This window comes from Carcharodon carcharias, chromosome 8 (genome assembly GCF_017639515.1).
Source record: "Carcharodon carcharias isolate sCarCar2 chromosome 8, sCarCar2.pri, whole genome shotgun sequence".
Lineage (NCBI taxonomy): Eukaryota > Metazoa > Chordata > Chondrichthyes > Lamniformes > Lamnidae > Carcharodon > Carcharodon carcharias.
This window is the reverse complement of record NC_054474.1, coordinates 149,906,964-149,919,397: the sequence shown is the minus strand read 5'-3', so window position 1 is coordinate 149,919,397 and position 12,434 is coordinate 149,906,964.

The following is a 12,434-nucleotide window of genomic DNA, read 5'->3' as shown; positions in this document are numbered from 1 at the left end:
AAGGAACGCAAGCTCCAACAACTCATCGACACCAACCCCCATCCAGGACCCTCCACCCTTGCCTGTCCCTTTGTCCCCATCCCGTCTTCCAATGCCAGCTCCGGCCGTGTATTCACCATACCCCCTGACCTTCTTCTCTCTGATGCTGAACGTTCAGTGCTCAGCAAAGGACTTAGTTTCATACCCTTACGCCCTCATCTCAATGAATTTCGGGCTCGGCACGATGCTGAACTCTTCTTCCGCCCCCTTCGTCTCCGTGCTCACTTCTTTGGGCAGGAGTCCTCTCCCCATTCAACGGATCCTTTTACCCACCTCCAATATTCTCCCTCCACCTGGACCCTTCACTCTGGATTCTTACCTTCTCTTGATCTTTTCATTGAGAACTGTTGGCGTGACATTAGTCGTCTCAATTTCTCTGCTTCTCTCACCCACTCTAACCTGTCTCTCTCTGAACTTGCTGCACTCTGTTCTCTCAGGTCCAACCCTGACATTGTCATCAAACCTGCTGACAAGGGTGGTGCTGTTGTTGTCTGGCGCACCGACCTCTACCTCACAGAGGCTGAGTGTCGACTCTCAGACACTTCCTCCTACTTCCCCCTGGACCATGACCGCACCACTGAACATCAAGCCATTGTTTCCAGGACTGTCACTGACCTCATCTCCTCTGGAGATCTTCCTTCCATAGCTTCCAACCTGATAGTCTCCCAACCTCGGACGGCCCACTTCTACCTCCTACCCAAAATCCACAAACAGGACTGTCCCGGCAGACCGATCGTGTCAGTCTGTTCCTGCCCCAAGGAACTCATTTCTTGCTATCTTGACTCCATTCTCTCTCCCCTTGTCCAGTTCCTTCCCACCTACATCCATGATTCCTCTGATACCCTACATCATATCAACAATTTCCAGTCCCCTGGCCCCAACCGCCTCCTCTTCACCATCGACGTCCAATCCCTCTACACCTCCATCCCCCACCGGGACGGTCTGATGGCTCTCCGCTTCTTCCTCGAGCAGAGGCCCGAACAATCCCCATCCACCACTACTCTCCTCCGTCTGGCTGAACTTGTTCTCACACTGAACAATTTCTCTCACTTCCTCCAAATAAAAGGTGTGGCTATGGGTACCCGCATGGCCCCAATTATGCTGCCTTTTTATGGGGTATGTGGAACATTTCTTGTTCCAGTCCTACTCTGTCCCCCTCCCACAACTCTTTCTCCGGCACATCGATAATTACTGTGGTGCTGCTTCATGCTCTCGTCTCGACCTGGAAAAATTTATTAATTTTGCTTCCAATTTCCACCCCTCCATCATTTTCACATGGTCCATCTCTGACACTTCCCTTCCCTTCCTTGACCTCTCTGTCTCAATTTCTGGTGATAGACTGTCCACCAATATTCATTACAAGCCTACCGACTCCCACAGCTACCTTGACTACAGCTCCTCACACCCCGCTTCCTGTAAGGACTCTATCCCATTCTCTCACTTCCTTTGCCTCTGTCGCATCTGTTCTGATGATGCCACTTTCAAAAACAATTCCTCTGACATGTCTTCCTTCTTCCTTAACCAAGGTTTTCCACCCACGGTGGTTGACAGGGGCCTCAACTGTGTCTGGCCCATCTCCCGCGCATCCGCCCTCACACCTTCCTCTCCCTCCCAGAAACATGATAGGGTCCCCCTTGTCCTCACTTATCACCCCACCAGCCTCCCCATTCATGGGATCATCCTCCACCATTTCCGTCAACTCCAGCATGATGCCACCACCAAACATATCTTCCCTTCAACCCCCCGGGTGGCATTCCGCAGGGATCGTTCCCTCCGGGATACCCTGCTCCACTCCTCCATCATCCCCTACACCTCAACCCCCCCCACCGCACCTTCCCATGCAACCGCAGAAGGGTCAACACCTGCCCCTTTACTTCCCCTCTCCTCACCATCCAAGGGCCTAAACACTCCTTTCAAGTGAAGCAGCATTTCACTTGCACCTCCCTCAATTTAGTGTACTGCAGTCGTTGCTCCCAATGCGGTTTCCTCTACATTGTAGAGACCAAACGCAGACTGGGTGACCACTTTGTAGAACACCTTCGGTCTGTCCGCAAGCATTACCCACACCTCCCTGTCACTTGCCATTTCAACACTCCACCCTGCTGTCATGCCCACATGTCTCTCCTTGGCCTGCTGCATTGTTCCAGTGAAGCTCAACGCAAACCGGAGGAACAGCACCTCATCTTCCGACTAGGCACTTTACAGCCTTCAGTTCTGAATATTGAGTTCAACAATTTTAGATCATGAACTCTCTCCTCCATCCCCACCCCCTTTCCGATCCCCCCTTTTTTCCCAAAAATTATATAGATTTTTCTTTTCCCACCTATTTCCATTATTTTTAAAAGTATTTTCATCCATTGTTTTATCTCTACCTTTTAGCCTATTTCGATTCCTTCACCCCACCCCGACTAGGGCTATCTGTACCTTGCTTGTCCTGCTTTCTACCCTTAATTAGCACATTCCTTAGATAATATCACCACCTTCAGCACCTCTTTGTCCTTTTGTCTGTGACATCTTTTGGTTATCTCCACCTATCACTGGCCCTTTATCCAGCTCTATTTGTCCCCCCCCCTTAAACCAGCTTATATTTCATCTCTCTTCTATTTTTACTTAGTTCTGTTGAAGGGTTATTCGGACTCGAAACGTTAACTGTGCTCCTCTCCGCAGATGCTGCCAGACCTGCTGAGTTTTTCCAGGTATTTTTGTTTTTGTTTAGTTTAATTGCTCTACCATTTCCTTGTTCTCTATTATAAATTCTCTTGTTTCGGACTGGAAGGGACCGACATTTGCCTTCACTAATCTTTTTCTTCTTACATAATTATAGAAGCTATTGCAGTCTGCTTTTATGTTCCTTGCAAGTTTACTCACATACTCTAATTTTCCCATCTTAATCAATCTTTTGGTCCTCCTTTGCTCAATTCTAAACTGCTCCCAATCCTCAGGCTTGCTACTTTTTCTAGTAACTTTACATGACTCCTCTTTGGATCTAATACTATCCTTAATTTTTTTTGTTAGCCATGGTTGGGCCACTTTTCCTGTTGTATTTTTGCACCAGAAATGAATATATAACTGTTGCAATGCATACTTTCATTCCTTAAATATTAGCCATTGCCTATCCACTGCCATGCCTTTTAATGAAGTTCCCCAATCCATCTTAGCCAACTCAAGCTTCATACCTTTGTAGTTTCCTTTGTTTTGATTTAGGACTCTAGTTTTGGTTTGGACTACTTCAGTTCCCAACCTAAGGAAGAATTCTGTCATGTTATGGTCACTGTTCCCTAAAGGACCCCGCACAACAAGATTATTAATTAACCCTTCTCATTGCACAAAACCAAAGCGAGGATAGCCTGTTCCCTAGTTGGTTCCTCGACATACTGATCTAAAAAAAACCATCGCGTACACACTCCAAGAATTCATCTGCCACAGTATTATTGCTAATTTGATTTGCCCAGTCTATATGTGGATTGAAGTCACCAATGATTACTGTAGCACCCTTGTTACATGCATCTCTAATTTCCTGTTTAATACTATCCCCTACCTTACCGCTACTGTTTGGAGGCCTATAGACAACTCCCACTCTTATTTTCCACCCCTTGTTGCTTCTTAGTCCCACCCAGACTGATTCTACATCTAGATTTTCTGAGCCAATATCCTCTCTCACTGTTGCACTATTTCATCCTTAACTAACAACGCCACGCCACCTCTTTTTCCTATTTGTCTTTCCTTCCTAAATATCGAAGAGCCTTGGATATTCAGTTCCCAGTCTTGGTCACCCTGCAGCCATGTCTCTGTAATCGCAATCAGATCGTATCTGTTTACATCTATTTGCGTTGTTAATTCGTCTACCTGATTGCGAATGCTCCGTGCATTCAGATACAGTGCCTTTAGACTTGATTTGATGGTGCAACTCTATTTCTGGGATAGGTGGTAGTTCACACCACATGGTCACTGCCTCTCTGTAAATGCGGGGATTTACCCTGTACATGTCAAGCAAGTGATAGGTAAACAGATTTATATAGGACCTATCACAACCTCAGGCCACCCCAAACACTATACAAGAAATGGAGTATTTTCTTGAAGTGTAGTCACTGTTGTAATGTAGGAAACATGGCACACAGAAAAATCGCACACAGGAAGATCCCACAAGCAACAATGTGACAATGACTAGATAATCTGTTTTAGTGAGTTGGTTGAAAGATAAATATTGGCCCAGGGTACCAAAGAGAATTTCCCCTGCCCTTCTTTGAAACAGTGCCATAAGATCTTTTACATCCAACTGAGAGGGTAGATGGGGCCTCATCCCAAAGACTGAAGCTCTGAGAGCGCAGCATTCCCTCAAACTATCCCCCTAGATTTTGTGCTGGAGCGGGACTTGAACCCAGAACCTTCTGACTTGGAAATGAGAGCCCTACCCCCCTAAGCCACAGCTAACATCCACTAGCTTCCTGTGCCCCCTTAGCTCTCCCTGCCCCTGTTAGCTCTCACCTCACTAAAGAGGCCGACTTCGAAAAGAGATGGTGGGCCGTGTTAAAAAATAAAGCCTGGAAAATGTCTGCCCATGTTTAGAAACAGAGAAAATAAAACAGTTAGTGGTGTTTGTGTTTCTCTTTTCTTGGACATTTATTTTTCAGTTGGTGCCTCTAATCTGACATTCTGATTTCTCGAGGCTGTGCTCTTCGTTCTGTGAATCTGCCCAGTCATGAGGGTTGGGTTTCTCTGCACTAGTCTGATAAAAAACCCTGTGGTTAATGTGCCATCCATCATGTTTTAATCAACAATTATCAGACCCTCTCCTTCCCCCCCACCCCCACTCTTCCCAACTTACTCTGGAATCACACTGTGACACACTGGCCCTGGTTACATGCACAAAAGACTCGGAGAGGTGATACTAAGCCCCGGACGTACTCTGCTGAACAAACATGACCCACTGTGTGAAATTCATCTTGCATCATCACCCCACGCCCCCCTCATTACCAGCCTCTCTTGAACCCCACCCCGCTCCACTGACACTTTAGGGGATCTCAATCAAATTTAGGAATCGGGATAATGAGACATAATCAATTGGGCACTGTGTTCCGCCAGGAAAGGAGGAGAGAAATAAGTGGTCCAGAAATAAGTGACAGCTGTGCTCTCACTTCCCCTCCCACCACTGTGAGATAACGCAGAATCCACCCTTCGCTTGTAATCAGGGACAGTGCAGCAATCCTGGACAATCCCAAAGAGCTCTTTTTTTTTTACTGGAAATAAAAATAATTTAGGAGTTGTCATTTTTTAAAAAAAAAACTATTTGTCACTCTCAGAAGTTTTGCCTGGAATTGAATCCCTTTCCTCTCTTATTGGCCACAGTAACAGTGCATCCGAGATCTTTCATTGTGGCTCAGCACGTGGCACTTTGACCTCTGAGTCAGGCCATGGCAGTTCTGAGGAAAGATCATTAACCTGAAGCATTAACTCTGCCTCTCTCCCCAAAGATGCTGCCTGACCTGTTCAATTTTTCCAGGGTTTTCTATTTATAGCTCAGGTTTCCAGCAAGCACAGTATTTTGATTTTGTGTAGCTCATGGTCCAACGTCACACTCGAGGGGTTTGAGTGCATAATCCAGGCTGACACTCAGGTGCTGCATTGTGGGAGGTGTGGTCTTTCAGGTGAGACATTGAACTGCAAACCCGCCTGTCAGTCAAATGGATGTAAAAGGCCACTATTTAGATGAAGAACAAGGGAGTTCTCTGCAGTCTCCTGGTCCATATTTATCCCTCAAACAATCAATAAAAAAACAGATTATTTGGTCAGTAAGTTTAGAAAATAAGAATCTAAGTAGGGCAGAGGAGCAAAGTGTTCTGGGAGTACAAAGCTGGGGCATAGAATATAAGAGCAGGGAGGTTATGCTGAAACTATATCAAACGTTAGTTCACAACTTGAGTACTGTGTGCAGTTCTGGTCACCTTATTACAGGAAGGATGTAATTGTACTAGAGAGGGTGCAGAGGAGATTTACAACAATGTTGCCAGGTCTGGAAAATTGCAGCTACGAGGAAAGATTGGATAGGCTGGGGTTTTTCTCCTTGGAACAGAGGAGGCTGAGGGGAGATTTGATTGAGGTGTACAAAGTTGTGAGGGACCTGGATAGAATGGATGGGAAAGACCTATTTACCTTAGCAGAGATGTCAGTGACTAGGGGGCATAGATTTAAAGTGATAGGGGAGATGAAGAATTTTTTTTTTTACCCAGAGGGTTGTGGGTGTCTGTGGGTAGTAGAGGCAGGAACCCTCAACTCATTTAAAAGGTGTCTGGATATGCTCCTCAACCTGCCGGGTTCCAGACCAAATGCTGGAACATGGGATTGGGCTGGGTGGCCTGTTGTTTGGCTGGCTAAGTGGCTTCTTCTTGTGCCATAAACCTTCTATGGCCAGGATTTTCCATGCCCACTGGCATCGGGGCTCCAAAACAGTGGGGGCAGGAGTGAGCAGACTGTGCACTTCCCGTTCTGTCTCCCTTACCCTTGCTGGAAACCGTAAAATCTAACCCGTTACCGCTGTTTCTCTCCTCACAGATGCTGCTGGGCCTCCTGAGCGGTTGCAGCACTCCCTGTTTTTATTGCAGGTTTCCAGAATCTGAAGCGCTTTGCTTTTGTAAGAATTGTGGACGGCCTAGTTCAGCTGAATTCAGGCAGTGGCCAGGGAGATGAATGGAGACTGTAGCTAGGGAGCAGGGTTTCTTATGGCGACCAAAGACAATGGCATTGGTCTTTTCAATACTCTACTGGAGGAAATTTCCCAACAAGCGCATCAATGGGTGTCGGACAAGCAGTGGAGAGGTCAAGAGAGGTGGTGGCGAGGTCAAGCTGGGTGTCGACAGTGTCCACACGAAAACTGATGCTGTTTACTTCAACGATGTTGCTGTGGGACAGCATGGAGATGAGACACAGGGAGGGGCCAAGGGAGAGATGCTTGGAATCTTTGGCAGTACTGGAGCAGGAGAAAAAATCATTGTAGGAGATTTTCCAGCTACGATTAGATAGGTAAGTATGGGACCAGGAAAGGGCAGCTCCAGCTGGGCAGTTGAGGAGAGGAGTTGGAGGAGGATGGCAGAGTCAATAGTGATAATGGCTTACTCTCTCCTCCTTGTTAGATAGCTCCCTAGCTCGAATTATCAAGATGATTAGTCTTGGTTCACAAAGGACCATTGGCATCATTTTCCATTAGAGAGAGATCAGCTTGAGCGGCACCGCTCCACTTCAAGCATGGGCCAAGCACGGAGGCAGGTCTCTGTAAACTACCCCAGCCTGTATGAGGTTGAACCCGCACCACACTCTGAGCGACTTCTCAAATGAATGGAGTTTACTAATGATCACCTGGCGAGATGGCAACTGTTTGTATAAAAAGTGCCGAGTTATTTTCAAACAATGATGGACGTAATGAAAATATTCTCAAGCTTTCAAGCCTCTGTATTCCCATTCACTTCAATCTCTGCAACGGGGGTAAGAGTGTCGGCCTCTATAACACAGAGCTCAATGTCAAGATAACTGTCGAGGAAAGGACAGATTGGGCTTGTTTCCGCTGGTGTTTAGAAGGGTGAAGGGTGATTTGATTGAAGGAAATGAGATCCTGAACATTACTGACAAGGTGGACGTTGAAAGGATGTTTCCTCTTGTGGGTGAATCCAGAACTAAGGGGAACTGTTTTAGAATTAGGGGTCGACCTTTTAGGACAGAGAGGAGGAGGATTTTTTTTCTCTCATAGGGTTGTGTGACTTTGGAACTCTCTGCCTCAGAAGGCGGTGGAGGCGGGGTCACTGAATATTTTTAAGGCACTGGTAGTTAGATTCCTGTCAGGCCAGGGAATCGAAAGTTATCGAGGTTAAATCAGAATGTGGAAATCGAAACACAAGAAGATCAGCCATGATCTTATTGAATGGCAGAGCAGGCTCGAGGGGCCAAATGGTCTACTCCTGTTCCTATTTCTTATGTTCTTATGTTTGGTGGCATGAGCGGACAATATGGCACAGTCAGTTTCACAACGGTGTGAAATCAGTTTGTGACCTGCCCATTGATGGCGGGCTGTGTTTCCTGCCATCGGATGTCAGGAACCTCATTGTAATATATCAGTATATCATTATAAGGCCAACCCGCTGGACTCATCCCCCCACCACTGGACGGGAAAACACGCTGACGGCGGGCTGCACTTCACTCGGGGCTTCAAGGTTTGTTTGCCTACTTTGCTTCAATCAGCCTTGGCAGTCACCAGTGCCAGGGTTCACAGGCAGCACCACATCACTTTTAGGGGGGCTCACGGGTTGGTCTCTAGCTACCAGATCAGCCATATGTGAGTGGCTTTTCAATGGCTGCAGGGCTAGGCCTTACTTGGGGAAGGGGGAGAAATGGTCTCAGGCAAGGGAAGATGCTGCAGGACGAGAGCTGTACTGGGGAAGGAGGGTATCCCAGGGTGAGTGTGGGGGCACATGTTGGTCGGCAAGTGGCTTCAAGATGGTGAGGGCTGAGGAGACAGTCTCCAGAGGAGATGAGACCAGATGGACATGTGAGGGTATGTGTGTGAGAGAATGGGTGGTGATGTCCCTTGAGCTGGCAGTGAGTGAGATGCCAGTGGCTGTGTGGTGGGCTTCAGTGTTTGAGTTTAGTGATGAGATGGTTGCCATACTTTGGTTGCACAAATGAGATCATTCATCCTCTATCTGCATTGAATGGTCAACCTCTTCTGTACAGCATTCGTTATGACCACCGCTGCCATCGACTGCCATGCTGGATTGGTGATGCCGCTGCCTATCCTGCGGCCAGAGTGGGGGTAGGGAACATGAGGCGGGCCTCCACGGCAATCAAATGGCATTCCAGTGATGCGTTATTAAACCTGGGGGCTGCAGTCTTTTTGCCTTTTGTGGACATCTTCCCTGCAGTAGTCCTGGGCTGGACTTTAAATATGGCACCAGGTATGAGGAAGTGGTGAGGTGATGGCGTGGCGGGCGAATGAGAGCCCCCCTGCCATCGAAAAGTAATGTGGTGGGTTTGGGCCATTTTACCTGCCTGCTATCGCACTTAGTGCAAATCTGGGATGATTCCGCCCTATGATTCTATGGTTCGATACAAGTACACAAATTTCTAAAAGTAGCGACACAAATTAACAAGGTTATTAAAAAAATGAAACCAAGCACTGGGATTTATTTCTAGAGGATTAGAATTCAAAAATAAAGAAGTTATGCTAATCTTGTATTGAACCTTGCATAGACCATATCTGGAGTACTGAGTACAGTTCTAGCAGACATATTGCACAAAAGATATAGAGGCACCGGAGAAGGTGCAAAAAGGATTGACAAGGGTGATACTGGAAATGCAAAGCTGTACATATCAGGTGAGGATGAACAAGCTGTGTCCTTTTCCTCTTGAAAAGTGAAGGCTGAGGAGGTGATCTGATAGAGGTCTTTAAAATTAGGGAAGGTTTTGATAGAGTAGGCACAGAGAGGGAAGAAAAAAACTGGAAACCATCAATATAAGATAGTCACCGAGGAACCAAATCAGGAATTTATAAGTAACGCCTTTACCCACAGAATGATGGGAATGTGGAACCTGCTCCCACAGGCAGTAGTTGAAGCAAGTGATGTGGATGCATTTAAGGGGAGTCTAGATAAACACATCAGGGGGAAAGGGATAGAGGGATATGTTGATAAAGTTAAGTGAGGAAAGAGGGAGGAGGCTCCAGTGGAGCATAAACATTGGCATGGACTGATTGAGCTGAATTACCTGTTTCTGTGCTTTATCTATATATAATTACCTAATTGCAGTTTGTGGGATCTTGCTGTGTGAAAATTGGCTGCCATGCTTCCAACATTACAACAGTGACTACACTACAAAAGTATTTAATTGGCTGTAAAGTGCTTTGAGACACCCTGAGGTTGTGAAAGTGACTATATAGATGTAAGTTTGTCCTTTCTTTCAACTGGTCATTTGCCTCAATGCTGATTGTGGGAGCATGCTGCGTACAGTTTGGCTGCTGTGTTTCCAACATTACAACAGACTTCAGAAGTCAGTCATGTGAAATGCTTTTGCATGTTTCTCATTGTCATGAAAGTGTAATAATTTTCATAATATTATTGTGATTTATTGTAAAAGTAGGTTAATAGTGGGGTTTGGATAGTTTCTGTGTGTGTGTGATTTAATTGAATTGGAGACAGCTGGTCTAGAGGCTTTGACTCATCAAAAGAAGCTAGGTTTGAAATGCTAAATATGTAAACATGGTTGAAATCTTACAATGTAAGGTGAGGAGAATTTGCACTTTTAGATAAATCAGGGCAGTTTGAATTTTAGAGAGAAGGTAGAATGTTTACAGCCAGCTAGAGAAGCTAGACCAAGCAGTGTGTTTATTTTTCCCAAAGGTTACTGACAATATTAGCACCACGAAAAGATTTATGTTATGAGAAAGGTAAAGTTCCAAAGACATATAGGAACAATGGAATTTACATTAAAAGCAAGAAACATGTATAAAGGAGAATGAGGCTATATGTTACAGAAAACATTGTAAGATCTACCAGAAGTGTGAGAAGCCTCCAGTATTTGTGCATTAAGCCTACCGTCTACAGAAACTGAAGCTGGGGAAAAGCCATTTTGAATTCCACAGTCCAAGGTAATGTGTTGACTTGCCTGGATCTGTTTAAAATCTATTTTCTTTACCGTTGCCTTAATTGGGGGTATAACTGGAAGTCAGATTACTTAGGGTTTTAAGGAATTATTATAGCAGTAATTTGTAGACCTATGTGTGTGCTTGAAATCTTTTCTTTTGTTAATAAATGTTTAATTTAGTTTTCTAAAAAATCTCTGAAATCTTGGTGGACTTATTACTTTTGAATTCAGGGCACGCAATTCGAAATAAATACAAATTGCAAAACCACTGTGATAACATGATCAAGTTTCCCTCATGGATTTGATCCGCCTGGCACACATTCCCTGTTGCGTCCTAACACTCAGGTAGCATACAAGTATTAGTCTTCCCTTTCTTTCTTTTGTAGAATTATTAACCAGAGAGTAGTCAATGCCCTCAGTAAAGGAGCGGAGAAGATCAGCAGGAAAATTTCACACTTTTAAATTCAAAGATGCTGTTACAGTGCACTCTGGTGACCAGACAAGTAGTTGCTTCAAAAAAAATGATCAATGGCAATCCCAGTGCAAGTCCAACTCATTTATGTATTATTACTACTATTTACTGTTTATTTAGCTTATATTCGTTTTTTTAAGTTAGTGTCTTGTGGACATTTTGGTACCTACTTGCTTCAAGCATTCTTTGAGAATGAACAGTTTGTCCCAGACTAATGTTGCCAATCCTCCAGGATTGCCCTGGACTCTCCGGGGATTAAAGTGTAACCTCCTGGACACTGCATCGATGAAACCCAGGAGAAAATCAAAGAGTGCATTAATAATAATTGTTCCTTTTGAAAAAAAATCTTTGAACACTTTGTTTATTAATAATAAAAATATTGGTGCTGGAGAAGGAAAGGATGTTTATCCAATCAGATAATGAGGAGCTTGCTTTCCGATTGTCTGTGGGAGGGCAGTGTGTCCTGAGTATGGGCATGTCGGGGAAACAATGATGGGAGAGTGGGGGCTGAGTGGGGTGCCAGGAGGTTAAGGCCAATACCTCCAGGAATATGTCCAATCAGAGTTGGCAACCCTATTCCAGCCCTGCTCTGTGTTTAGGAGTGATCCAGAGTGTTTATCTTTCCTCTACTTGCCACTTTGCTTCTGGTCGTGCTGGTCCCACTCTTTCCTTCGTTTTTTTAACGTGAGTGGTTGAATTTACCCCAATTCCCCAAGTCTGACACCTATAGAGAAAGCAACACTTCCATTGATCCAGTACTTTATCACATCTCTAGAAATATCTCAAAATGAATCCTCGAATTGACAGTCACCATGGACAAATAACAGCAGTTGTTTTGCACCTGCTGTTCCTTTTGCAAAATGTCTACAAATATCAATACAATCAGTCGTCCCTTAATCTCTTGTTTGTGGTGTTGTCTGAGGGAGGATTGCTGGTCAGGAATCTGGGGAACTCTCTGTTTCTCTTTGTATTAGCAACACCGGTTGGGAAGTTCCTCAGAGTTGCTTACACTCTTGTTGCTGTGAATGTATGTGGATATTATTATATATGTATCTTATTATCCTATTTTCTGTAGATCTTCTTGAAATGTTACACCAGGAATCCAGAGACCCAGGGTAATGCTCCGGGGACTCAGTTTCAAATCCCACCACGGCAGATGGTGAAATTTGAATCTAATAAAAATCTGGAGTTAAAAGTCTGATGACCATGAAACCATTGCTGATTGTTGTGAAAACCCACCTGGTTCACTAGTGTCCTTCAGGGAAGGAAATCTGCTGTCCCTTAGCTGGTCTGGTCTACA